Source organism: Nothobranchius furzeri, chromosome 9 (genome assembly GCF_043380555.1).
Source record: "Nothobranchius furzeri strain GRZ-AD chromosome 9, NfurGRZ-RIMD1, whole genome shotgun sequence".
Taxonomy (NCBI): Eukaryota; Metazoa; Chordata; class Actinopteri; order Cyprinodontiformes; family Nothobranchiidae; genus Nothobranchius; species Nothobranchius furzeri.
The window spans coordinates 2,998,601-3,026,100 of record NC_091749.1 but is presented as its reverse complement, the minus strand read 5'-3'; the positions used below and the strand labels follow the sequence as shown (position 1 = coordinate 3,026,100).

Here is a 27,500-nt window from a genome sequence, read left to right as displayed (position 1 = left end):
GTTCACTGGTTATATTCTGGGGTCAAAAACACACACACACACACACACACACACACACACACACACACACACACACACACACACACCTCCCTATGATTTCTTTCTTTCTAAAAAAAGGCAGATTTGTGTTCCTCCATTTAAATAATTCAGTAAATGAACGCAGTCATCCGCCACTAGTTCTGTTAACTGTGTGGATATTCTGGGTGGTTGTTAACCCTCTGGAGGCAGGCGTTGCAGATCTGCAACAGTTACAACCTACCTGGTTACTCCACATACGTGTTTCATGAGCCTTTGTTAACTCAGAAGCATCCCTGAAGGACTTAGTTGTTTGTCCTTTTATCAAAACCTGCTTTGAGCCTGAGAGGGTTAAGGCAGCTCAATGCAGCTGTTGGTCCACTAAATTAAAACTTCTAAGAAATGAGACCAGTTTAAGCTGTGGAACGAGTCGTAGCTTTTAAGAATATGCTGTTGTGTGCAGGGTGTCCGCGGGTCCTTAAAAAGTCTTAAAAAGTCTTAAAGTGCATGTCAAGTGTGCCTCAGAGTCTTACCCCACCCACGTATCAATTTTGAAAACTGCAACATTAGTAGGCGTTGCCTGGAGGACCGAGAGGGCGGAGCCGTGGCAGTGACGAAGAGACGGCTAACTAGACGAAGCTAGCTCCCTTCACTCTGAGCAGTCATTAGAAGTGGAGGACGTTTCTCCCCCTCCTTACCCAGACACTCGAGAAGAAAGGGACCAAGTCTATTTGGAGGAGACAAGCGGACATGAGCCTTATTGTTTTGAGCTTGTGAGTTGCCTGAAATTACTGGAACCGACCCAACAGACCCATCTCTGAACGTAAGTAGCCGTTAGCCATAGCATTGGATTAGCTGCAGGGTTTGTCTCCATGGCCCCAAAAAGCTAGTATTCAGCATGTTTTAGAGATTTATCTGCATCAACACACCTGGTTTTAATCAGCAACAAACAGCTGAGCTGCTTAACAGCTTATCTAACCTGTTAAAGCAGTAAAATCCACTGAAACGTGCTGGATAGCAGCTCTCCAGGAGATCTGGGCTCAAGCTAGTCTGCTGCATAAAGTTATGAAAATATACCATGAGAAAATTATTCTGTAATGTGTTCAGCCCATTAAAACTGCCCTGATTTCATTATTTATTTACTGATACTAGCTGCTCTTGGTTGCAGGTGATCCTCTGGTGTCTGCAGCTGGTCTCCTGCTGATGTCGTCGGGATCAGGAACTTCCAGAAGAATGTGCCTTTCAATGACTCTTTCCCCCTTATTTGTTATATTAATTAAATAAATCTCAATTTATATATTTCCTGTTTTTGTTCATGTCCATAAATACTTAAACATGCTTGAAATTAAAACGAGCTTTTAACAGTGAGGTGCTAGTTTAGTTCATCACAATAGAGCTAGTTAAACATGCGACAATGTGATAATTCAATTAATGTAATTTATAAATATCCATTAAAATATCAAAACTGGAATCAAAATGAGATATTTGGCAGCACAAAAAACTTGTCAAACACAATATTTATTATAATAATTGTAGGCAGACAGGAGACAGAGCTGATGGAGGTTCTCAGTCATCGAAGGATGGCTGAAGGCTTTCCAGGAACAGGAGATGTGGTGTTGTCTCTTCTCTCTCTATTCTGCCAGATGAGCTGATAGGTTACAGGTGTGTGAGGACATCCTCATGCTGTCATATCCAGATGACAGAGTTATCAGGTGATCAGCCAGGCTAATGATGAGATGCAGAAAGAAAACAAATCATGCAGAAAGAAAACAAATCCAGGACAGTGTACAGTAATAAAAATAATATGTGGTGTTGCTTACCTTATGTGCTCTTATAGAGTTATTAACGTGTGCCTGCCTCATGGTGTAGAGTCCATATTTTGCTGAGTGTCCTGCAGTAATGCAGGTTATTAGTTAATTTACTTTTGATAGCAAAAACAAAATATTTAATTTAAAAGTTATTTACCAGGTGAATCAGCTCACACGTCACCACCTGGTGGTGACCACCAAGTGTCACAGGGCCAGAATCAGTAGCCTCCTTCATGATGTAATCACATACTTATTTAATTGTTAATATCTTAAAAATTCAGAAATGTTTTAATTTTTTTTTACCTTGAACAGTTCACTGAGCTTGCACTGTCACTGAGGTGGAAGCTGGAATCAACAGCAGACACCTCACACCGTGGTCTTTTCAGGAGGTGTGGATGCTCTGGGACCTTCTGGAAGATGAATTTCTGTCATGGTCCCTGTGTCACAAGACACTGAGGCTGTGAGCTCTATAAAAAACAAAGAAGCAGCACATTTATGAACGTTTAAAAGAGCATAAAATCACGTGTAACAATCTGTAAAACAAATTAAAACTAGAAGGTAATAAAATGTTTACATAGAAGATTATTAAAAATAATTCACCTTTGCTACGGGTAACACCACGTCAGCCTGGACAAGTGCATTCTTGCAGATTACTAAATCAGTCTGACAGCCAGTGTCTTGGGTAGATTTAGCCTGAAAAAAAATAGAAGCAGATTGATGTTTATAAAGTCAGATAAAATACAAAAGAAACTGTCCCATATAGGCGCTTTATAACATTCCTAGTGTGTGATGTTATTATAAAGTAAAAGTCAGTCACATATGATGTGGAGACCCTGAAATGCGACCTCCTGAACAGAATTCCTCACGGAACCGGGTCACAAGCTGGATTTCACGCTGTAATGATGTCTGTCAACTAGTGCTGCGTCAGTTTAGAGTCACTGTTGCTGAATTACCGACTGACACAAAAACAACCCGAATTTTCTCTGAGCCTGACAGTCATGTGGACCGTTTTGTCGGCCAGGGCTTCGAGATATGTTCCGATTCGCCGCTGATTCTAACCTTACATCCCGTTCCACATTTTGTGAACTTGACAAAATAGCCCGAAGGCAGTGCAGACTGATATTAGCTAAATGGAGTGAACCACGTCTCTCAAACTTTGCATTTAGGTAGGAAATTGTCTTTAGAAGATGTTAAAACTTTTATTTAGCTTACTCACCTCAGACTGTAGCCCGTCATGGTGGGGGAGCAGAGTCGGTGGGCTGTATCTAAATCGCGGAAGAGCCACGGTGGGCACAGCCTCCCTCTTGGAACGGAGACGTGCAGAATCGCGGGTAAAATGCTGGTTGCAAACTACAGCACCAGGCGGGAGCTGAATCTTTTCCAGACACGCAACCACTGGCGCCTAATTTCTAAGTCCAGCGGAAAGGAGTGCAACCCGACAGAGCTCCGCAACCATACTACACTACACCATCTCACCATGCTAACACGATATGGAGCACTAAACCCGAACTACTTTCCTAATTACACTAACAGCCAAACAGTAACTAAACTACAATATCCAACAGCCAAGCTAACACTAAATAAGTATGTATAACACTAAAAGCTATGCTAAAGACTAGGATATGCTAATGCTATATGCTAATGCTGAACTACCGCTAGCCTCCTACACTCTCATGCAAATCCAACTCCCAACTCGCCACAAGGCGTGGCCGAGACTCCCGATGCTTTTATAACGTTGACACAGAGCTGCTACGTAGTACTCTACTGGATTACGTAGTATCTTACTCTTTAGCCATTGGCTAAAATTTATTCAAAATGAGTCAAATTCTATGTTTTAAGCTGAAGGTGGAGCTATACTGTGGTATTTAGGCAGAATTTTTAATTTTTTAAGAAAATGCACCAAAATGCTAAAATAATGAATACACACATTTAAAACACTATTAGACACTCATTTATACAGTTCATCAGCAAAAAAAAGTTAATTTAGACGTTACTTGCTCTTTAAATTTGCTTTTCCAAATTTAAGGCCTTGAAAATCCTTAAAAATGACAAATAATCCTTAAATACAGTTTCCAAAGGTCTTAAATTACCAGAGACCCAATAAACAAGATTCTTTTATTTCTATAAAAATTTTCGTGAATTTCTAGTTAGTGTTCAGCATTTTTTGTGTATGATGTTGGCGTAAGCGGAACCGTACACATTCAGTTTGTTGTGAAAGGGGGCTGTTTTTCAGATGAGCACATTAGCTGGTTAAGCTAGTGGGAGCTTGCGCCATGGGGAAGTGCAAGTTTAATGGTAACTGGATGGTTAATCCCATGTTCACGACGTGGTTAGCACCAGTTCCAGGCAATAGCTGGAAATTATAGCTTAAATTTAATTTTAAAAATAGCTTAAATTTGGTCAAAGTGGCCTTAAAAAAGGTCTTAAAAAGTCTTAAATTTGCTTTTCCAAATTTAAGGCCTTGAAAATCCTTAAAAATGACAAATAATCCTTAAATACAGTTTCCAAAGGTCTTAAATTACCAGAGACCCAATAAACAAGATTCTTTTATTTCTATAAAAATTTTCGTGAATTTCTAGTTAGTGTTCAGCATTTTTTGTGTATGATATTGGCGTAAGCGGAACCGTACACATTCAGTTTGTTGTGAAAGGGGGCTGTTTTTCAGATGAGCACATTAGCTGGTTAAGCTAGTGGGAGCTTGCGCCATGGGGAAGTGCAAGTTTAATGGTAACTGGATGGTTAATCCCACGTTCACGACGTGGTTAGCACCAGTTCCAGGCAATAGCTGGAAATTATAGCTTAAATTTAATTTTAAAAAATAGCTTAAATTTGGTCAAAGTGGCCTTAAAAAAGGTCTTAAAAAGTCTTAAATTTGGCTCCCTTAAACCTGCAGATACCCTGTGTGTATAAGTTTTAAACGTTTAAAGATTTCTTTTCATCTTTTTCTCCAGAGTAGCCCTAGTTTACCATCATAGGAGGGCTGGGCAGTCGTAGTTCAATAGGGATTCTTAGCTGCTGTTCTTGTTCAAACACCTTTTCAATGTAATCTGTGCTTTTTGTAAAATGGGTTGAAACCTGTTACACACTCTCCTGAGATGAAAGTGACTATTTTTATATTACTGTCATGGCTAAAGGAACAAAACAATACCCACAGTTATAGGCACTGGCATTTCAAAATAAAGGCCCAGAGCGTTAAGACTGGTGCCACACTTGTAGAAAACAACACAGCCTCGTCATCCTGAGAAAGGCTTCTGTGTGCTCCGCTATCACTGTGAGGACCGCACACGACACACACACACACACACACACACACCCATCTGCAGCGCAAACCACCTTGAATCTCATCATTTTCATAAGTGTCTGAAAACAGGGAAGCGCCATCACTAACCTCACCCCCAACCCCAACAAACAATCACCTAGAAGGAGGAAACGAGAAGCTGAAAAAAACAGCAATCTTGCCTTTCAAACAAAAAAGGAAAAAATGTTTTAAGGGGCAATGAATTTTGTGCAGCTGAATAGGATGTTGGTACATGTTTTACTAAAGGAAATATAATGGCAGACTATTATTAGATCACATTAATCACAAGTGTGCCAAAGGCAGTGACAGCCGTGCTGAAAAGGATTGAAAACGCTGGTAATGGATATAAATTACCCATTGTGTGATAAAAGGATTTTTTTCTTCACTAAGAAGGTAAAAAGGAATAAAACACTAAAAGAGCCACTAAACGCTCTGTGTGTGTGTGTGTGTGCGTGCGTGCGTGCGTGTGTGTGTGTGAGTGCCCTGTTGCCTGTGTGTAACACGTTATAATACCGGGTTATCAGCGCAGGATTAAAATTTTAAGGGAATCAGATGGTGACAGCGAGGCCTTGCGTTAAAGCCAGCAGTGACAGGAAGGAGGGAGGGATTAAAAACAGCTTAGATTGGTTTGTAGTGGAGGAGATGAAAGGGGGTGGGGGGAGCTGGGGGGGGGGCACTTTGACAGAGGTCTGTCAGGCTTTTGGCACGCTGATAATGAGTCACATCTTACATGCACTGTTATTTATCGCCGACTTGGCTCGCAAACAAAAGATCAATAATTTTGAGCAAATCTAATGTTGTCCTCGATGCTAATGCGCTCGTCCATCACGTCTGCCATCTCCACCACGCAGATGGACTGATTCTCTGTTTATTTGGAGATCAAATGCAATTGAATCACATGCCTCTAATAACAGAGAGGAAACCCTCCCCAGTGTGCCTCGGATCACGTCCGTGCATACGGTGATACGGCCGTGCACAAAGGTGTCATGTAAGTGGAAATTATAATATATGGATAGAAAGGCCGACGGGTTGTCACGCCATCTTTGGGCATCTATCTTCATTTCTTCCTCAGACCTTGCTTTTGAAAGATGAAGAGTGTCAGCGGCCTGTCCCCCCACAACACAGGAGGCACATGAACATCCGTCAAAGAAGCGCGCCCAGTGCTCACCAGTTAGCCCTGCAGCACAACGAGATGAGAAGACAGCAGATCCTTCACTGACAACTAGCCCTGGGTGAGACACTTCCCAGCCACCTGAACTCAATCAGGCCCCGGCGGAGGCAGCGTTTGGGTATTTCATTTCATCTCCATCCCCTTACTCACTCAAGATACGTTTGATTCGTCTCACGAAGCTGCAACACAAATCTCATTTTGAAATGTAAAGTCATTCTTGGTGTTGTTGTCGACCATTTGGAGGTGCTTGTTTGGTTCTGCTGAGGTATGGACCACCAGATCTCTGCCCTCGCGCTGGAAGGAGACACCCTGGCATATATGTGGATCTACAATCTGACCATGACCCCTGGGCAGAGCTCAGTCATGGGGTGGGATCTACAGTTGTCTATCAAACTGTCTCCACTTGCTATTGGACAGCAAACAATGTTGTGTACTCATGATGTCAGCCAATGGGGCAGATCGCCATACGCTGTTGAAGAAGACACAGAAACATCATGTTTCTAAACAAAGGACCTAAGCACCTCTATCTGCTCTTGACTTAAATAAAGGTCCAAGCCTTAATAGTCCAAGGTTTAAGCCAAAGTCGTTTCCAAAGAGTTGCCGCCATTTTTGTTTCCTCGGCACATTTCTAGGCTAGGAAGAAGACAGATAGTTTCTACAAATCATTGGGGACCTTCTCGGCTTTCCTTGGCACACTCCAAACTCCCCTCCCTGTGCCAATATGTAGCTTTATGAAGGTGACGTCGGTGGCAGGTGGAATGCACTAAGCTCCTTCTCCGGCTCCCTGGGTGAGGTGTGAGGAGCAAAACAATGACACGCAAAGGTCACCTGGCCCACAGCGCCCCACCTGCTGAGGTGGTGACCTGCCAAATGCACCCCTGAGGCTCTTTGGAAAAAAGAGAAGAGTCTATACGGGCAAAAGCTATAAGTACCTCAAGGGCAGGTTAGGAAAGATCTGAAAAGTGTAAGCAATTGCCACGGTGTGGTATTGTTGGGATTAGTTTAACAAGCGCGGTGCCATTTTCAGGAAGGCTTTGCTGGGTTTCCTCGTTTCTCAGTCAAACTGCCCAACTTGTAGGCAGAAGCAGCAGAACCTGAACAAGAACTGACTTTTAAACGTTTAGGGGAAAAAACTAGCTGACGTAGTTCCCAGCAAGGAAGTTATTTTTGTGCATTTTTTTACAGTTAATATATAAATAAACATTTATTATTACTTACAGTTTTAATCAACTTTATTACACTTTTGTTGTTTTCGTGTTTCCCGCCAACATCCCACTGTGCTGTCCAAATTTAAGAAAACAGTCGGCCTCCTTCTGCCAAAACCACTCAGTCTCACCGCGGTTTCAGGGATAACGGAGGGAAATTATCTCCTCTTCTTTAGTGGTGCTGTACCGGTCTGTCGGGTGAAGAGAGAGCTGGGCCAGAAGGCAAAGCTTTCGATTTACCGGTCGATCTTTGTTCCTACCCTCACCTATGGTCACGAGCTTTGGGTAGTGACTGAAAGAGATCATGGATACAAGCGGCCAAAATGAGTTTTCTCCGAAGGGTGGCTGGCCTCTCCCTTAGAGATAGAGTGAGAAATTCGGTCATCCGGGAGGGGCTGGGAGTAGACCTGCTGCTCCTCCATGTCGAGAGGAGCCAGCTGAGGTGGCTCAGGCATCTGGTCAGGATGCCTCCTGGATACCTCCCTGGTGAGGTTTACTGGGCAAGTCCAACCGGGAGGAGACCCAAGGGAAGAGCCAGGACATGCTGGAGGGACTAAGGCTGTTTCTCAATGTCAAGGTGCCTGGTCTTACGAGGACACGGTCCTTCCTTGGTCAAAGGAAACGGTTGAATGGAACACACTTGCATCACGTGACCGGGGCTTGCACGACGGTCACGTAACGTAGCGTGACACTGGGATAACGTTATATTTTATACGTATAAGGTTCAATAAAAATGTATAACGAGCCTTCTACTTTTTAAACTGTGTATATGTTTATTAAATTAAATATATAAGTGAGTTACTACCCGCTAGCCACCGAAGCTGCAACTACTAAGCAACTAACCAACCATAGATAACTTCTTTGGATCTAAAAACATTTTAAATTAGTTGTCTTACTTTTAAACTTGAAAAGTGTCCCAAAGTAGCTGCCGGCTTCTGATCCGCCGTCCTTTTGAAAATACTCTGGTGTATTCTGGGTAATTTTTCGCCAAGGCTAGGCTACGAGACACCTCCCGTGCATCGTTGCTCAGCTAGCTAAACGGCTAACAAATGGAGAACACACGCCTCGGTAGAACATGAACATTGGAACACGTCTTGGCGGCTCCCAATGGCGTATCTCCTAGGCAACCAGGGCGGGGCCAAGACATCGAGGCAAAGTTCCTTGGCATTGAGAAACACCCATAGTCTCTCGGAGGGCCAGGGAACACCTTGGGATTCCCCCGGAAGAGCTGGCCCAAGTAACTGGGGAGAGGGAAATCTGAGCTTCTCAGCTTAGGTTGCTGCCCCCGCGACCCGACTCTGGATAAGTAGCTGACAATGGATGGATGGATTATATTATTATTATTATTATTATTATTATTATTATTAGTAGTAGTAGTAGTAGTAGTAGTAGTAGTAGTAGTAGTAGTAGTAATAGTAGTAGTAGTAGTAGTAGTAGTAGTAGTAGTAGTAGTGGTAGCAGCAGCAGTAGAAGTAGCAGTAGTAGTAGTAGTAGTATTAGCAGTAGCAGTAGTAGCAGTAGTACTAGTAGTAGTAGTAGTAGTAGTAGTAGTAGTAGTAGTAGTAGTAGCAGTAGCAGCAGTAGTAATAGTACTACTAGTAGTAGTAGTAGTAATAGTAGTAGTAGTAGTAGTAGTAGTGGTAGTAGTAGTAGTAGTAATAGTAGTAGTAGTAGTAGTAGTAGTAGCAGTAGAAGTAGCAGTAGTGGTAGTAGCAGTAGCAGCAGTAGCAGTAGTAGCAGTAGCAGTAGTAGTAGCAGTAGCAGTAGTAGCAGTAGTAGCAGTAGCAGTAGTAGCAGCAGTAGCAGTAGCAGCAGTAGCAGTAGCAGTAGTACTACTAGTAGTAGTAGTATTAAGCCATGTACAGATATGTGCAGTCATACATGAAATGAAATAAACGCAGGGCCTTTGATTCTTAAACAATCTCATGAATAGAAACACCTCATCAGTCAGTTTGTTCATTTAAACGTCAACATTATTTTTTCCAGTTTCTGACCCAATCAGTCACTTTTTCCTGGCAGTCATTTGTTTTGTACATTTAAAATACATTGCTGAAACCTTCAGCCCAACACACCGGCGTCACACACGTGCAGCCCTTGTGGACCGGTAGCGTTTGTAACGCTGGAACTGGCTGTTTCCTGGAAGGTGTGAGAGAGGGGTGCTGTGCACGGCGCAGGTCAGGACCTTGGCAGGTGAAATAATACAGCCCTGACATAAGGCTGAGAGCGGGGAGGCACACCATGACCCAGAGCAACCTGAGGTGCCTCCCAACTGCACCTCATTCTCTCCCTCACTGTGCCTTTCTTCCCCACCGTCCACAGACCCAGACACCTACGAGCAGAGCAGATCTCCATGATGTTCTGAGCAGTGTCAGGGCACAGCCAAAGGTCAGCATTCTTGGATCCCACTCAGGATTAAAGGTTTTTAATGCAGCTATGCAAATGCTTTCGCTGCTCTTGACATGATGTCCGGCGAGGTGTTGTTTCCCACCGGGGAGACTCATCATACGGCAGCAGCTGTTCTAATGCATGCAGGAACCTTTCGTCAAACTGGTGTTTGGTGTTTTCTATTCCACTTCACAGACGTCTGGAGTAAAAATGCAAATGGAAGGAAGCGTGGTGTTAGTGGCAGCCACACACTCACCGGTGCGTCACTGGGGGACAGCGGCTGGTGAAAGATGACAGCCTAGTGCCACTGATTCACTCAAAGACAGAGATACACACATTGTATTTAACACACACACACACACACACACACACACACACACACACACACACACACACACACACACACACACACACACAGGAAGTGCATCAGAGCTGGGATATCAGATGAACTTATAAAACGTTTCTCACTGCAAAGACACCCCCCACCCCCGTGAGGAGGATCCTCGCTCAGCCATCATCAGCATCACCATCTGTAGCCTGAACCAATCAGAAGCACTGATGGGTGTCTGATGGAAACAGCCACATCTCCTCTTACCCTTTAGTTCTGGTTTCTAAGATTCATCCACTCACCACACTAATAACAAACCCATTCAGGTGAACACAAGGTCTTGTTTTAACGGACCCATAAACGATATCAGCTCTCCTTTACACCTGACTCCTCTGGGAGAAGCTAGCCTCCGCTGGGTCGTACGGGTCGCGGAGGTCATTAAATTGTCCTATTTTAAATCTGGTATGTGGACATCTCTTCTTTGATTGGATACCAGCGACACGACTCCTGACTCTGTTAACACAAGCCTGGAGGAGTTCTGCCGTGTGGTGGAGTTGCTAATGCTAATGGTTAGCGTATACTAGCTGAGACGTTCTCTGTTGTTTCCTTGATGCTATGGCAACAACAGCCTGCCCTGTCGTGAGCGACGACGGGTGAGTCCATGAATGTTCAGTGACAGGGTGACGTGGAGCTGTCAGGCTTTCCCAATCCTGGAGCTCTACCATCTGTTCTATCAGATGCTAATGCAGGAGATATGTGTAGGAGACTATTTTCATGTTCAGCCTGCATAAAAAACTCAGAGTGAGCAATTATAGTCAGAAATAATCATTAAAAACATTTTTTTTTTCAGTTTTCCTCACATTTACGAACCTGAGTACATATCTAGTCAAACAGCCGAGTGGTGACACCGTCCCAGCGGTTCACTGAGGTGACGGGCCGTCTGCCTAATGACTGCCTCTGATTGGCTCAGCTGCAGCTTAGCTGAGATGGAGGAGGTGAGGATGAATGACGAGTGTCTTTAGCATGTTTGACTTCTTCTGTTTCAACATTAAACGTTCGTTCAGTTTGGGCCCTTCAGGCGGAGGGACTGAAGTCCAGCTTTAACTCAGCGTCCTGTGTGATTACGGTTCTGTGAAAGCAGAACAGCTCAGCTGGGGAATCACACGCTAGGGAAGGAGAGGGAAAGTGGGAGAGCGTTGCTAAATTTGTCCTGCAATTAAGTCATCTGCAGAGTCTTCACCACTGTGCTGCACCAGGTCACCGGATGGTCAGAGTGCTTCCTGCTGATGGACTCATTCTTTCCAGAGATGATCGTGACGCTATCTGAAACCTCAGGAGCTCGATGCTCCGGGGACCCAACATGCAGCTGTTGCCAAAAGTCCAGAAGAGACACAAATGCTGGTTTCCCCCAATCCTGCTTTAGATGGTGCGGTTTGGTCCTCCTGCTTTATACTTTTGTATAATTACATTTATTGATCATTACTTTTATGTTAGGAGTATTTCCTGTGTTGGACCTCCAGGACTCCTGCCTCTGGAGGATCGGTGATGGTTGCAGAGGAGTTAAGTGTCCACACCATAAACAGAAGGCTGCAGGTTTGAGCCCCACTCAGTGCCTTGGGGGGTACTACGACTCTAGATGGCATTTCTGGTGGGTTTCATGGACCTGGACACAACCTTTTATCAGATGGCTGGAGGAGTTCCTCTGGGAGGATATTTAGGTACCATTCTTTATTCATGGCTGTGTCTTCCGTGGTCCAATCCCTGGACCTTTAGCAGAACATCAGTCTGTCCCTAAAGGGGTTCATTGTGCCCAAGGGCATTTCAGCATGTGGTGGGGTAGCCAGAATTGAACCACCAACTTCTTGATTGCAGATTTCACCACCACGGCTGAGCCACGGCCTCCCTCAGCTTATACGAGTCTCCATAATAAACGCCATCTCATCACCTGTTGGCTCCCTTTCTAGAGCCGGTTGCTGTTGAACCACAACAACTGACACGATGATATTAAACCTACTAAACAAAGAATTCAACATTTCAGGGCCCCATCACATCACTCCGATATAAAGATCAGTGATCAGTGGCTGAATGCAGCACTTTAGGCTGAAGAAGCATGTCTGAGCTAATCGCCTCTACATGACTGGTGTAATCAGGCCCAGACTGACACCAGCCAGCGCCGCTGTCAGGGCAGACAGGAACCAGTCTGGAGTCTGCAGCAGCGCTCTGGTTCCCAGCGCTACTTTCATAGACCAAACGCTGCTCGTGGGATTCCTCCGCACTTAAGAGTCACGTCAAAGATTTCAGCAGCGCGTGGCGTCTCCCTGAGCCATCGCTGTCATGTTCCCTCCGCTGCACACTTCCACCCCCCGTTTCTGTCTTCCAAACCTCTCTTGACTTGAGCAGGAGACTTTCTCCCGGAGCGCTTTAAGTTGTCATTTTTTAAACACACATATCAAAGCTGTGCGTAGAGGGGAGGTGGGGGGGAGACAGATGTTTCTCTTATGCCTTTCTTCTTTAGTACAATGAAGCTGTGGAACAGGAAAGAGAGACTCTGGGAGAGCACGGAGCAGAGATCTTTGTAGAATCCACATCCTTCCTCCAAACGACTAGCAATACATCATTTGTATTGATGCAATATTAAATTTCAATATTGCATGTCAAAAGGTACAAAATGATAGATCATAGTCTATCCAAATGAATTATTAAAGGCCCAAGTTGGCTACGCTATCAGCTTCTCTCACAATCAGCTGTGTCAGAGCAGTGCAGTTGGTGATTCCGGCAGCATTTCAAAGCTTTGTCGTTTTTCTTTCGGGTCGCATCTCGGCTTTCTTAATCTAGCTTTCTGTCACTTATTCATGTACCCAAGGAACTAAAACCCACAGATCTTTCCCTCCCAACAAGCAGAGGCTGAGCTCTCGTCCTTCTATTTCTACGGACAAACATCTTTAAAGAACCAGTGAATAAAGTCCTAATTCAGTATTAAATATTGAACATTAGATAAGCATAAGAACATACTTCAGCTCTGTTAGATGAGTAGAGAAGAAAAGAGCACAGCCCAGTGTGTGTGTGTGTGTGTGTGTGTGTGTGTGTTGTGTGATGGACTGATTCTCCACGGCGACGCTGACCGGCCTGACTCATGAGAGGGGAAGTGAGGAGGAACAGAGAGAGGCCACAGAAGAGATGCTCTCCAGATTCATCGAGTGTTGGCCGTCAGTGAACCTACCAGGTGTGTGGACTGAAAGCTCTAAGCGGTCACTCTCTAAGTCCTGATTCTGGTTAGGATCTGGACTCTCTGGGATATTCATCTGGACCCAGCCCACATGGATGCCATGGGTTGATTCCTCTCAATAAACTCCATAAAAAAATCCATTTCAGATTATCTGAGGTTTGAAGACACGAAGCTCCTCAGTCATCCGGCTTCGTGTGAACGTTACCACCAGAACTATCCACCTATCTCTACCAGACAGCAGCCATTTGGCTGGGTTGTCTTCTCCTGTGGGCACCAGTGTGAACGCTGCTGTGGTGTCAGCTAAACGTGTGATCTGTGGTAGGTTTAGAAATCCAGGTCCTTAAGGACAAGTGGACACATGAACTTAATTTGCCCCGGAGCGGTTCTTCGTGTCTAACTCGCCACGGGGAGAGCTGAGCTGAAACATCACCAGGACCCAGTGCGAGTCATCACAGGTTGTAGATTTGATACACAGGCTGTTCAAAACAGCCTCCCTGATTTCTGTCACGACTGATAATTCTCCATTGCTTTGTGTGTCGTCCTAAATCCCCAAACCCCCATGAGGTTTTAATTGCAGGGTCCAGATTGCCATGCCTGGTCAGGGCCTGGTGACCCCCACGAGAAGTCACAGCCTCCATTCAGCTTCCAGCTCTGATGCAAACGAACACAGGGCCCCGTGTTGTCGTGCAAGCAGTGGCTGGCAAAAATTCAATTTGCATCCCTCTTTTGTATCCAAGGCTGCTGCTTTGCCCTAACAATGCTCTGCCATCACCCCCCACACCCCAAACCACCCATCCGCCACACACACACACTCATACACACCTCTTCTCTTGCCTTCAACAACAGAACACAGTGGAGTCGTTAGGACCCTCTCTTCATTACTTCAAAAAACCAATCATTAGACACCAGAGTATATACGTAATTAGAAAATCACTTCCTTTGCAATCCCGGCTAAGTAGTTTACATACTGTAATTACAGGGACAAAATCAATTTTTAATCATTTCACTGATTGGGCTCATCAGCTCAGTAGGAACATTGTATCCTGCTTGTTGTGCGAAAGCAACATCTGGGCTAAAACAATTACCCTTTTGTGTTCTAGAGCATTTCTGAAAGCGCCGTGCTGCCTCTTCCCCACGTCTCGGACTCGCTCGTCTAACTCTATCCATTTCAAAACACCTCCCTTGTTTTTCTCCCCCTTCCTCCCCGCTCCTCGTTCTGTCTCTTTCATTCTCTGCCCTTGACGTGGACATGGAGGATCACATTTAAAGCTTTATAAATCAATATGCTATAATAAGCTGCTCTTGACAGAGCGAGCGAGAGAGGAGGGGTAAAACAACAACATATTGCTTTTTTAACGCCTCTTGTGTTTCTGATTTTCACGGCCCTGTTTGTGTCATTGTTTTATTGTTTGGCTTTTACGTCGTTGCCTTTGACAAAAGAGCTCTCCTCTGGCCGGGCAGAAACGGCCCCATATGGCCAGACCTGAGCTCTGTTCGCACACCCGCGGCGAGTGCCAGGTCCCTGTTTCAGAAGGAACCGGGTCCAACTTGAAACCGTTTCTGTGGTGCCGGTGTGTTTCACCCTTCACCAACTAATAAAATGCTTTATATTCTCGTCTGAGAGAGGCCCAATCGATCCACATTAGTCTCAACTTGCTCTCTCTCACTTTGAAAATTCAGGAAATCAGATTTCAGAGGGGGAGAAAAAAATCGGTTAATGCATTGATCACTGGGGCTGTATGCAAATCACACTCGCCTTTAGTTATTTATTTATTTATTTGCCAATCAATAGTATTAATTAACGGGTTTGTTTGAACAGCACCCCACAGTCGTGTCAGACATGGCTGTGGACCACAGAAATCATCTCCCCCCCCGTCAGGTCCCTCAGTAGCCGTCAGGTCCCTCAGTAGCCGTCAGGTCCCTCAGTAGCCGTCAGGTCCCTCAGTAGCCGTCAGGTCCCTCAGTAGCCGTCAGGTCCCTCGGTAGCCGTCAGGTCCCTCGGTAGCCGTCAGGTCCCTCAGTAGCCGTCAGGTCTCTCGGTAGCCGTCAGGTCTCTCGGTAGCCGTCAGGTCTCTAAGTAGCCGTCAGGTCCCTCGGTAGCCGTCAGGTCCCTCAGTAGCCGTCAGGTCTCTCAGTAGCCGTCAGGTCCCTCAGTAGCCGTCAGGTCTCTAAGTAGCCGTCAGGTCCCTCGGTAGCCGTCAGGTCCCTCAGTAGCCGTCAGGTCTCTCAGTAGCCGTCAGGTCCCTCGGTAGCCGTCAGGTCCCTCGGTAGCCGTCAGGTCCCTCAGTAGCCTTCAGGTCTCTCGGTAGCCGTCAGGTCTCTAAGTAGCCGTAAGGTCCCTCAGTTGCCGTCAGGTCTCTCAGTAGCCGTCAGGTCCCTCAGTAGCCGTCAGGTCCCTCAGTAGCCGTCAGGTCCCTCGGTAGCCGTCAGGTCCCTCGGTAGCCGTCAGGTCCCTCGGTAGCCGTCAGGTCCCTCAGTAGCCGTCAGGTCTCTCGGTAGCCGTCAGGTCCCTCAGTAGCCGTCAGGTCCCTCAGTAGCCGTCAGGTCCCTCAGTAGCCGTCAGGTCTCTCGGTAGCCGTCAGGTCTCTAAGTAGCCGTCAGGTCCCTCAGTAGCCGTCAGGTCCCTCAGTAGCCGTCAGGTCCCTCAGTAGCCGTCAGGTCTCTCGGTAGCCGTCAGGTCCCTCAGTAGCCGTCAGGTCCCTCAGTAGCCGTCAGGTCTCTAAGTAGCCGTCAGGTCCCTCAGTAGCCGTCAGGTCCCTCAGTAGCCGTCAGGTCCCTCAGTAGCCGTCAGGTCTCTCGGTAGCCGTCAGGTCCCTCAGTAGCCGTCAGGTCCCTCGGTAGCCGTCAGGTCCCTCGGTAGCCGTCAGGTCCCTCAGTAGCCGTCAGGTCTCTCGGTAGCCGTCAGGTCCCTCAGTAGCCGTCAGGTCCCTCAGTAGCCGTCAGGTCCCTCAGTAGCCGTCAGGTCTCTCGGTAGCCGTCAGGTCCCTCAGTAGCCGTCAGGTCCCTCAGTAGCCGTCAGGTCTCTAAGTAGCCGTCAGGTCCCTCAGTAGCCGTCAGGTCCCTCAGTAGCCGTCAGGTCTCTCAGTAGCCGTCAGGTCTCTCGGTAGCCGTCAGGTCCCTCAGTAGCCGTCAGGTCCCTCAGTAGCCGTCAGGTCCCTCGGTAGCCGTCAGGTCCCTCGGTAGCCATGGAGATGAACGGAACACGGCAAGGACCGTAAATCAGAAAATTCAATTTGACCACGAGCTCCAGCAGTGACAGTAAAATACGAGTGCCAACGCAGCACACGGGCGCATCATTCCTTACTGGTCACCAAAACTCCTATTTTATGACAACAACAAAAATCTAAAAAATAAAGTTCACAACTTCATTCAGTGAACTGGTAAAGAGGTGGAGTTTACAGCTGGTTTAAACATCTCCTGTTGTCCTGGTAAACACCTCACCATGATGTCATCAGTGCAGTCTCAGTTTAGACCTGAAAGATAAATCTTCGTCGCTGTAGAAGCAACACCAACCCAAGTCTGGGACTCGTGGTGGCTGTTCTGGTTCAGGAGGACCGGGAGTCCACGGCTCCTTCTGTCATTTCTCTATTTGTTTTCTTTGCGTGTGTGTGTGTGTGTGTGTGTGTGTGTGTGTGTGTGTGTGTGTGTGTGTGTGTGTGTGTGTCTGGGTGGGGACTGGGCTTGCTAACCAGCTCTGCTCCTGCTGCCAGGAACACCAGTGTGTGAGATTAATAATGGACACTTTTTGAAATGATCATTATTCCCAAAATGCTCTTTTGTGATTTGCTTTGAAGGGCATGTGGGGGGGGGTGGGGGGGGGGTGTAGATATGTGTGTGTGTGTGTGTGTGTGTGTATGGGGGGGTACAGGCACTTGCTCATTTGCGGAGCTTTTCCAATTACACAATTAGTCTGGAATGTACGCCAGCGGCCTCCGCGTTCCTCCTGCTAGCTGACCCTGGATAGTAACGTCAGAATCCTGACCGGAACTAAAAACTGGACCCGGAAGGGTCAGAGTGGGATCCTGAGAGAAGCTCCGTGAAGCTAAAGCGCGCTGACCTTCTACTCTCGGGTGGGGCCTCCCCGCTCCATCACTGTTGTGTTGAGCCTCTCCAGAACGGCCAACATGGGCCATGCGTACTACTGTCACTTCCTCCTCTTTCTTCTACAGTGGAGTGAAATGATAAATGGATTTGTGATGAAGAACAAATTGTTTTATAATTTGGCCCTTTCTGATTGTCCTCTCGCTCTAGCCTGGCTGCTGCCGAGCGTGCCGTTCTGGTTTAATATGAAGCAATAACAACAGCCAAGTGCCATCTGTTGGCATGCGGATTTTCTGTAATCTCTCTTTACTGATTACAACAACGACTACACAAACCTCTTAAATAATTATCCCGCAATGTAAAAAAAAGCTAAATAATTATAATCATTAACTCCCACCAAGTCTGCCACTCCTCCAGCAAATGAAGGCTGTCAGAGAGAGAGAGAGACGGAGTGAGAGAGGGAGGGTTTTTTCTGCTGCGATGCCAATCATGCCTTATTTATACCAGCGGGGCAGAGACCGACACACCACCCCAAACCCGACGGCACCGGGGACAAGCCGCGGCCACCGCACACGCACACGAAGGAGACGTAAAACACCAGAAACCTAAAGCTTGACATGTTTGTTTCCTAAACAACAAACAGGCGGGTTTTAGTTAGGAGTGGAGCACGTCCAGCAGGGAGGTGCTCCACATCCTGGGACTTTATCACCAAACCTCCGTCCCTGTTGTCCAAGGTCGTCCTGAGAGACGTGGAAATGCAGCCCGGATTATAAAGATGCTTTTAGTTTCTACAAACAAAGATCATTTTAGGACCTGTCATGTTACGGAAGAGAAGGAAACACCTTAGTGGTTTTGCTCTGAGATTCCCAGCAAGGTGAATGAGGTCAAGAGGGCGTCAGGACGAAGGCGCTTAAAGGTTTTATGGTAAAAATACAAACGTGTGTTCAGAACTATTTCTGCCTTTAGTTTTTAGACAACAATACATAAACAAACAGTTTTTATGTTTATTTTATTATTAAAAACACAAAATCCAGCTTTGGTACTGAGCTGCAGCATCATGCAAACACGAGCTTTGAAAACGCTATACCTCGTTTCTATCGGTGTGTTTGTTTACGCACTCCTGCTGTATAGAAGTCGTCCAAGCGCGCGAGCATCTGCAGGTTAGTGTGTGAGTGCGTTGTGTGAGAAATGGTGTGAGAGTACGTCGAGGGTAGCATGTGTTAGCTCTGCTTCCAACGTGAGCAAAATCTGTGGCACATACCTCCGATGTGACACGAGCCGAATCACCGTGACTCACTCATCTTCATATGTGATGAATGGAGCTCCGGCCAGCAGCAGGCCCTCCTGCAGCTCACGCTGCTGCATCAGGACACGGCTCACATCTCAGGATTGCGTTGAAGTCAGGTCTGCAACCTGTACGGTTATTTTTCACCTTCCTAAATGATTTTTGTGGTCAGATCTGGAACGGCTGTTCGTCCAGCAGGGTGGGATCACTTTTACAAATGTACAATTTATCTATGTTACTTTATGCATGACACATATTCCATGACGAGTCCGATGAGGAACTGTGGAATGGGCATTTACAGCTGGCTGAAAAACACGCGTGGAATCTGTTGGATTCAGGGAGAACATTCCTGAAGAGCAAAATCCACACAAGTCCTACAACTTTCCAGGAAGTTTTGTGGGTTTGTGGTTGCACCGAACCCCAAAAGGGCTAGCTTCACCTCCAGGTAACCATTCCTCGTGAAAACACGTGAGCTGAGAGGAAACGTGAGATGGAACTGGCGCTGGAGCAGCTGGGAGCTTCTAGATGAGAGGACAGGGCTCGATGAAACTCAAACCCTTACGAGGATGTTTCTGTGTAGATGTGTTTTCATGTGTGTGTGTTTGGAAATGTTTCTAACTGCTCCAAGTGTTTCCATCTGAATGTGTGTGTGTGTGTGTGTGCGTGTGCGTGTGTATGTGTGTGTGTGTGTGTGTGTGCGTGTGTGTGTATGTGTGTGTGTGTGTGTGTGTGCGTGTGTGTGTGCGTGCATGCATGTGTGTGTGTGTGTGCGTGCGTGTGTGTGTGCATGTGCGCGTGTGTGTGTGTGCGTGTGCGTGTGTGTGTGTGCATGCGTGTGTGTGTGTGCATGCGCGTGTGTGTGCATGCGCGTGTGTGTGTGCGTGTGTGTGTGTGTGCGTGTGTGTGTGTGCATGCGCGTGTGTGTGCATGCGCGTGTGTGTGCATGCGCGTGTGTGTGTGTGCGTGTGTGTGTGTGTGTGCATGCGTGTGTGTGTGTGCGTGCGTGTGTGTGTGTGTGTGCATGCGTGTGTGTGTGTGTGCATGCGTGTGTGTGTGAGTGCGTGCATGTGGTTTTGTGTGTGTGTGTGCGTGCGTGTGCATGCGCGCGTGTGTGTGTGTGCGTGCGTGTGCATGCGCGTGTGTGTGAGTGTGCGTGCATGTGGTTGTGTGTGGTTGCGTGCGTGTGTGTGTGCGTGCATGTGGTTGCGTGTGTGTGTGTGTGAGTGTGCGTGCATGTGGTTGTGTGTGGTTGCGTGCGTGTGTGTGTGCGTGCATGTGGTTGTGTGTGTGTGTGTGTGAGTGTGCGTGCATGTGGTTGTGTGTGGTTGCGTGCGTGTGTGTGTGTGCGTGCATGTGGTTGCGCGTGTGTGTGTGTGCGTGCGTGTGCATGCGCGTGTGTGTGTGTGTGAGTGTGCGTGCATGTGGTTGTGTGTGGTTGCGTGCGTGTGTGTGTGCGTGCATGTGGTTGCGTGTGTGTGTGTGTGAGTGTGCGTGCATGTGGTTGTGTGTGGTTGCGTGCGTGTGTGTGTGCGTGCATGTGGTTGCGCGTGTGTGTGTGAGTGTGTGTTCACCATAAAGGTGGAAAATGGAACACGAACAGCAAAGCGCCCTCTAGTGTGTGGAGGTCGTAGCTGCAACAACAGAAGGAGGTTTCCAGCCGTCGGGATCCCCGTTCTCTCCGCTACATGACACGTTGTATTTGGGTCCGTCTGTTGTAGCTTCACCTAAACTCAGTCTGGTTTTAGATTTGTGTGGCCGCTCCTCTTCTGAGAAGGACAACGACATCTCAGAAGCAGCTGCTTGACTTTCATTTGTTTTTGTTTGTTTATTTTAATGTAAAAGCAGCTGACATAACACATGTTTTGGTGTGAACGTGCGGCCAAAGAACAAATTATTATAAAAGTTATCATCACTAATTCACAACATCTTTCAACGCATTACCAAATAAAACATGATCACTTTTCATGCATTTATGAATTAAAAGATGACTTTCTTAATGTGTGCATGCCCTCCTGCTGTTGGTTTCCATCAGATGTCGTTGTTTGTTGACATCTAAACTTTGTTGTTTTACGTTTTCTTGCCCAGAACTCGGACTGGAGAACAGTCTCATGTAGTGAATTACCAGACTGGTAGCTTTTGTGACATCACAACCACAGATGCTAACGCTACTGACACCTTGACACTTTTTAGCACACTCTTTGTGCCAAATGGCTTTTGCCTGACCTGAACATGAGAGTATTTCTATAATTATATTGTTATTAGAGTTAATAAAATACTTTGATTCCCCCAAAGGAGCTGGGGCGTTTTCCATCCAGTGGGTGAGAGGAGTTATCAGGAGTGGGCCCGGGCCCACCAACGGTGTGAGTATCTCAGGATTGTGAGAAGTGCATTGTTAATTCACTTTCACAGACAACATTTTAAATGAAAACAAAGCATAAGTGCACGAGTCTGTAAATGTGACAGACATCTTTAATATCCTCCCCTTTCCCTTGATCAACGGGAGCGATGGTACCTGTGTGCCTGCCTCCTCTCCTACGGATGCCGGATGTCAGGAAGAGCGCCGACAGCTTCACAGAAGGTGGGACGACAAGAGCCTGTAAACAAAGCACACACACCAGGAAATTCATCGTCACCTGCATCTGACGCTTGACGAGTTTGCAACAATGGCGACAGAAAAGAAATACCCATTAAAAAGTGACTGTTGATCCACCCCCCCCCCCCCCCCCCCTATCCCGCCACCCACAGAAATCACTGTGAAGATGGATCATTCACACCTCATGGAGTAAACCGTGCAAACGTAAACAGCCTCGTCGTTCGTGCAGCAGAATCCAAACGTCCTTCTTCTAATGGACGGAGTTTGGAAAACATCTAAAAAAGGTCAAATGTCAACGAACGTTCCTCCTCTGATTCACAGACATCTGATTGTTCGCATCTGTCGCTCTCATCTGGAGGGACGGATCAAAGAAGGGCAGCATCTGGGACAAAATGAATCACCAGTACAAGAGTTACCTGTGCAGGTGGGATTCAGGGCGACAGAACCAGGGATCGAGCTTTAGGATGGATATTTTGTACGGATCATATCGGATCAGTCCGACTGGACTCTGGTCTCTACTGTGGTCCTTCACATCTGCCCCGCCACTAACAACCCGTTCCACCAGGAGCTGGATCAGGCTGCCAGAGATCAGATCTCTGAGTTAGTTTCACTTTTACTGACTTTTCTGAATAAGGACACACTCATACAACAGCACACGTGTCTAGTTAAAGAGCAAGTCACCCCCAAATAAACGTTTTTTTGCTGATAAACTAAATAAACGAGTGTCTAATGGTGCTGCAGACACGTGTCGTCAATGATTTGGCACTTCAGTGCATCTTAGTTAAAATTTAAATATTCTGCCTAAAACTGGCAGTGTTGTGCCGTCGTCAGGTAAAAACTCTGCACTGTATTTTAATTTAAATCTGCCACCGCTATTGGCTAAGAGGTATGCTATGATGTAAACTGGTACATTATGATGTCACAATGCTGTCGTGAGCCTGTGTGTGTGTGTATTTGTTAGCGGCTCCGCCCTCTCGGTCTGCCAGGCAACAGCATTTGTTGCATTTTTCAAACTAAGTGAAAGTGGAGTTAGACTCTGGTAGGGGGTGACTTGCTCTTTAACAGTTTTCCTGATGACATCACAGAAGGAGTGGGTTACAGGCTAAAGGTTGACTTAAGGTGGAAGTCAGTGTTTTTTGGCTGGCGCTGCCTTCAGGCGGCCACGGGAGGCCGGAATGAGACGGTGAGCAGTGAAATCACGCGCTCGCTTCTTTGGGTAATGGCGCTCAAGGTGTGCCGCCACGCTCAGGACCATCTGCAGCCGTTTAACTGATGCCAGGAGCCCACCGAGAGCAGCGTTGTAGTAAAAACCACAAGTTAGCGCTCACCTCAACACCCATCCAACCCTTGTGAAGTAGAAAAGAGACAAACTCTGATGATTTGTGGCAGCCAGGGAAAACTGGAACGGTGATTTTACATTAATATTAGAAAAACATCTCCATTACCGGGAGGATTCCCCTTTAAAACACAAAGAGAGAATTGTCTTCTTCTTCAGTAAAAAAAAAAAAAAAGACACAAACTGGACTAAACTGGTTCAGACAGGAAACCCACAGAAATAATCATCAAGCTGACAGAAATCTATAAGAAAGGAACGATCCGCGCCTCCTCTGCTTGCATCTTGCTGTTTGAAACCTGTTTAGTGCGATTCTGGGGGGATTGTTTCCGAGGTATTTATGTTCCGGTTAGGTGAAAGTGAGGAGGCTGTGCTTTGTTCTCTGCTGAAGAAGTTAATTTATCCACTTCCACGCAGCTGACTAAATTACTCCTTATTTACTTTTCATCTTTTGTGACATTTCAGAGGTTTGCTTAAATCTGCTGAAGTTTGCTTAGATGGTAATCTGCGAGCTCTTGCTTTTGTATATTTACCTTCAATTTTAGAACTAAACGCTCCATGCTGCACGGGTTCTGCCAGTCGCAGCGGGACCGGTCCTGCCGTCTCCGGGCCTGGCTCGTTGTGATCTATTAATATGGAGATGCTGAACATTTGGACTCCTAAAGAAAGTCCTGGAGAGCTCCACTAATTCTTACAGCTTTTGTGAATGAGGCGAGGCAGTCGGGCATTAAGAGGCCGGCTCGGTTCTGTAAGAGCGGGGCGGGGGGGCGGGGGCGGGTGTGGGGGGGGAAGCACAGATGTGGAGGGTCTGCAGGAGGGCCACCCAGATTTATCAACCACTAGTGTTTCAGTGGAGCATCAAGAGTAAAACTCACTCACATGCAGGGAACACACACACACACACACACACACACAAAGCTGCAATCTTGCCTTAAGTCACAATCTAAATTGGCTCCCAGGGGCATACTGACTACCTTGTTCACCAAAGGCGTTGTGTATGTTTTCTGAGTGCCTAGCATATGCTGTTGTAACCTAAGATCTCTCCCTCCGTCTCACTCTTACTCCTCTTCTCTCCATCTCCTGTTTGCACACACACACACACAAACACACACACGCACAAACACACAAGTACACAAACACACAAGTACACAAACACACAACGCTGCTAGGAGCTGCTCCCGTCTCTCCTTTTATGTATTTCCCATCAGAAGGTTAATTAAATTCAAAATAGTTTGCATCTACCTATTAAACCACCAGTCGCCCACCAGACAAACATCAACAGGAACACAACCACAGGCGGGGTGGCTGGGGCGGGGCGGGGCCGGGAAGGTTGGGGGGGGGGGCTCACATTTGAGAAGAGAGAAATGAGAAAAGAAATGTGCTCAGATCAGAGGCAACGAGGTGTGTCAGGTGTGTGTGTGTGTGTGTGTGTGTGTGTGTGTGTGTGTGTGTGTGTGTGTGTGTGTGTGTGTGTGTGTGTGTGTGTGTGTGTGTGTGTGTGAGGCAGACGCACCAATTTCCTCTGTCATATTTAACTTACAGGAACACGCTGATGAAATGTCACTTTACATCCATAAGCTGCTTCGAAACGGCGCAGGGGGGTCCAGGAAAGAAAAGATCGACTCACTTCTCCCAAACTTTTGTTCCTTCCTGATCAAAATGACAAAAGTGCTGAAAGCAGGAGCTCTGGTAGAACGTGCAGCAGGAGCAGAGCCTGACTGACTCTACCGCGACTCAGAGGGGATGTGAAGCTTACTGCAGAGTAATGAGGACCACAACATTTTAAGACAGTCTAACCTTTCCTGTGTTTACCTTCATAAAGAGTGTGTACCCTAACTGGTAGAGCAGTACACACGCAGGGGGGGGGGGGGGACAATGTGTATGAAGCAGGCAGTGTTTAAGCAGGCAAGCGTTGAAGTAATGGGCAAGAGCAGTGGAGTGTTGATTCTACAAGAGATGCGAGGGAAAAATTCCACCTTAGTGCACACACACACACACACACACACACACACCCATTCCCTCCCCCCTCCCAATATACTCCCACCACACGGCCGGCTGCCTGGCAGCCGAAGTTAACATTTTCAGAGAAAATATTCCTTGCCTCCAATAGTCCGATGTAATTCATTTTCCATCTCTGTTCATTAATCATTGTTAAAATTAGTGATCCATTTCTTCCACTCTGCCATCTGCACTCAGCTTCCTAACAAACATGACACCTCAGCGCATAATAGGAGCTGACAGCTACGAGGAGGCCTTTCCAAATAGCTTTCTGCACATGTGCACCTCCGTCTCCTGATGCCGTTGTCAGACAGAAGTAGGTTGTTTAGACCACCGCTGGCCGCGGAAGGCTCACCCGGTCGGATGTGTGAACCACACCGGTGAAAGTATCCTTCTGATTTAAAATGTCCCACACAAATGACTCGTCTCAAACTAACTCGTGTAAAGTCACCCCCGTGTTTGTCACGTTTTCACCAAAATGGGTAAAAGTATAAAAGACGGAACCCTGAAAACAGAAGAAATCCCAACAAGAGAAAAGCGAAAGAGAGGGAGACGTCGTGCTTCCACGTGTCCTGGTTACGGTCTGCGGCGTTAGCACGAGCAGCTTTGTGCTTTCTGACAGTTCAGTTCAGTTTATTATAGAAATCACAACAAGAGTCGTCTTAAGGCACGTCACAGCGTAAACACTCCAGTTCAGTTCAGGTCATTATGCCAATTTTAAACGTTCCCTGTGCATCGAGTCACTGACTTGTTATTTATCAGCTCAGCTACAGCCTGACCACACTAGGCTACATGCACTAGACTGGACCGCTGCCTGCTCCCATAAACACCCTACACACAGAAGTACCTAGCTGGGGTGTCGGCCCTCGTGGGTCTGGACCAGGTCTGGGTAAGAAAAATGTCCTCAGAGAACCCTGGAAGTGAAATACAACTCGCTCATCCTCCCTTTCCCACGAAGACACAAGGACCGCCGTCTAGCAGGGATCTGGACCCAGTCCTCATCACCACTGTTTCCATGTTGACACGACTCTTCTTCTGCTAGAAACACAGGGAAGCTCGTCAAAATAAGAGCATTAAGCGATACTCTGAGCACTGTGGCTTTATGATCATTTTGATCAGTGGTGACTCTTCTTATTTTAGATGATTAGCTTCAGCTGCTTTCACGTTCATCATCCATAGGTTTAGCTTGAAGCTGTGGTTTTCTGATCGGATAAAGGATCCCAGTTTGGTCTTGTCACCAACAGGATATGTCAGTACTTGGTTGTGTAGGATGGGGACTCAAATGTACTAATATATAAATAAAGAATATTTTTTCATCATAAAACCAACACAAGCCACCATTAATATGCCAAAAAGAAATCCTGTTCAGGATGAAATTCAAAATGTTTTTTTCTTAATCTGATTTTTAACACAAATAATCAAATAATTTGTCACATAAAAATCACAGTAAGAGCAGAGCTGAGCTGCTACGGAAGCCTGGAGGTCCAAACAGGAATGCTCAAAATGTTTCAGGGATGTTGATGCTTACAGCCACACACAACTCCACAGAGCACACAGGGGTCTAATGAAACATGTTGGGCCATCATATGGCACCAGTGTGTTTTGCCTTCATTCTGCCATCTTTATTTGTACTGACTTGCATCACAGCAGAACACACCTGAGTGTAGCTTTGAGAGGGTGGAAGTGCCTCACGAGGCAGCATAAAAGAGCAGTCTGCTTCCAAAGCAAAGTCACAACTCTTCATTTATGATTTTGGTGCATAACAACGATTTAGTGATCGTTTGGAGCCAGAATCAGAATACGGATGAGATTATTCACACAGCCCAACTACAGGTGGGAAGATGGGGAACCTTGTCTGAATGTGAGAATCCTTTCCATGCTCTCATTAATCAGGAATGTAGCCCAAATGTGAGATTCCCAGCAGACCTTCCTGCATGACTGAACTACTTTTCTACCTTAAATGAAAATCATTCAGAAGGCCAGCGTGTGAACGCGGATCCCACCGAAGCCTCTCTCAGAAAACCCGCCGCTTGTATCCCAACACCCTCCCCAAACCGCCGCCGCTCACACACACACACACACACACACACACACACACACACACACACACACACACACACACACACACACACACACACACACACACAATCTGAAGCATACACACTTCTACACACACACTTAAACCTCAACAATCCAGGGCTGCTTTACTCCTCTGATTCTCTTCTGTATACACACACACACACACACACACACACACAGTCAGGATCCCTCACTGGCGAGGTGTGTGTGTGTGTGTGTGTCTCTGCCCGAGGCACAGCACATTAATCTATATAATGCCCTCAAAGAGAAGGCTTTTTCACACCACTAACTGCCAAGGACTACGAGGGGCAGCGGCTGAGCCATGATTCAGCTGTTAGCCCAACTGGTGTCCCCGAGTGCCCCCCCCCCCCCCCCCACACACACACAAACACAAACACACACAATATATGTGTATTGAGTATACATGTGCACTTCAAGCTCACCAGGCTCACTTATCAAACTTCCATCCTTCTTCAGTGACAAAACAAAATGTGTTCATGATGTAAAACCGTGAAAATAATTTATTTATTTATTTATTTATTTATTTATTATCCTCCATCATTATGTTCTGTTTTGTTTTTATTGAATTGATCCTGATGTATTTGATCATTTCATTATTTTTTCTGATGGCATTTTAGGAAAGAACAAATCTGTTTCTGATGATGGACAAAGATTCCAAAAGTTTAAAATTTTTCTAATGTAAATAATAATAATAATAATAATAATAATAATAAT

At 46.4% G+C, this 27,500-nt stretch overlaps 1 protein-coding gene and 1 long non-coding RNA gene across 7 annotated transcripts in view; one reads left to right on the top strand and one right to left on the bottom strand.

Annotated features, from left to right (window-relative positions):
* The window catches only part of znf536 (zinc finger protein 536), a 271,438-nt gene that overhangs the window by 223,541 nt on the left and 20,397 nt on the right, over positions 1-27,500 (bottom strand). For all 6 annotated transcript variants that reach the window (XM_070554604.1, XM_070554602.1, XM_070554605.1 and 3 more), the window contains exon 2: positions 21,275-21,356. The gene's annotated coding sequence lies outside the window, so the exon portion shown is untranslated. The remainder of the gene's footprint in view (positions 1-21,274; positions 21,357-27,500) is intronic.
* LOC139071714 (uncharacterized) lies at positions 68-1,312 on the top strand. The gene is made up of 2 exons (XR_011521539.1): positions 68-838; positions 1,184-1,312. It is a non-coding gene; the product is annotated as an uncharacterized lncRNA (long non-coding RNA).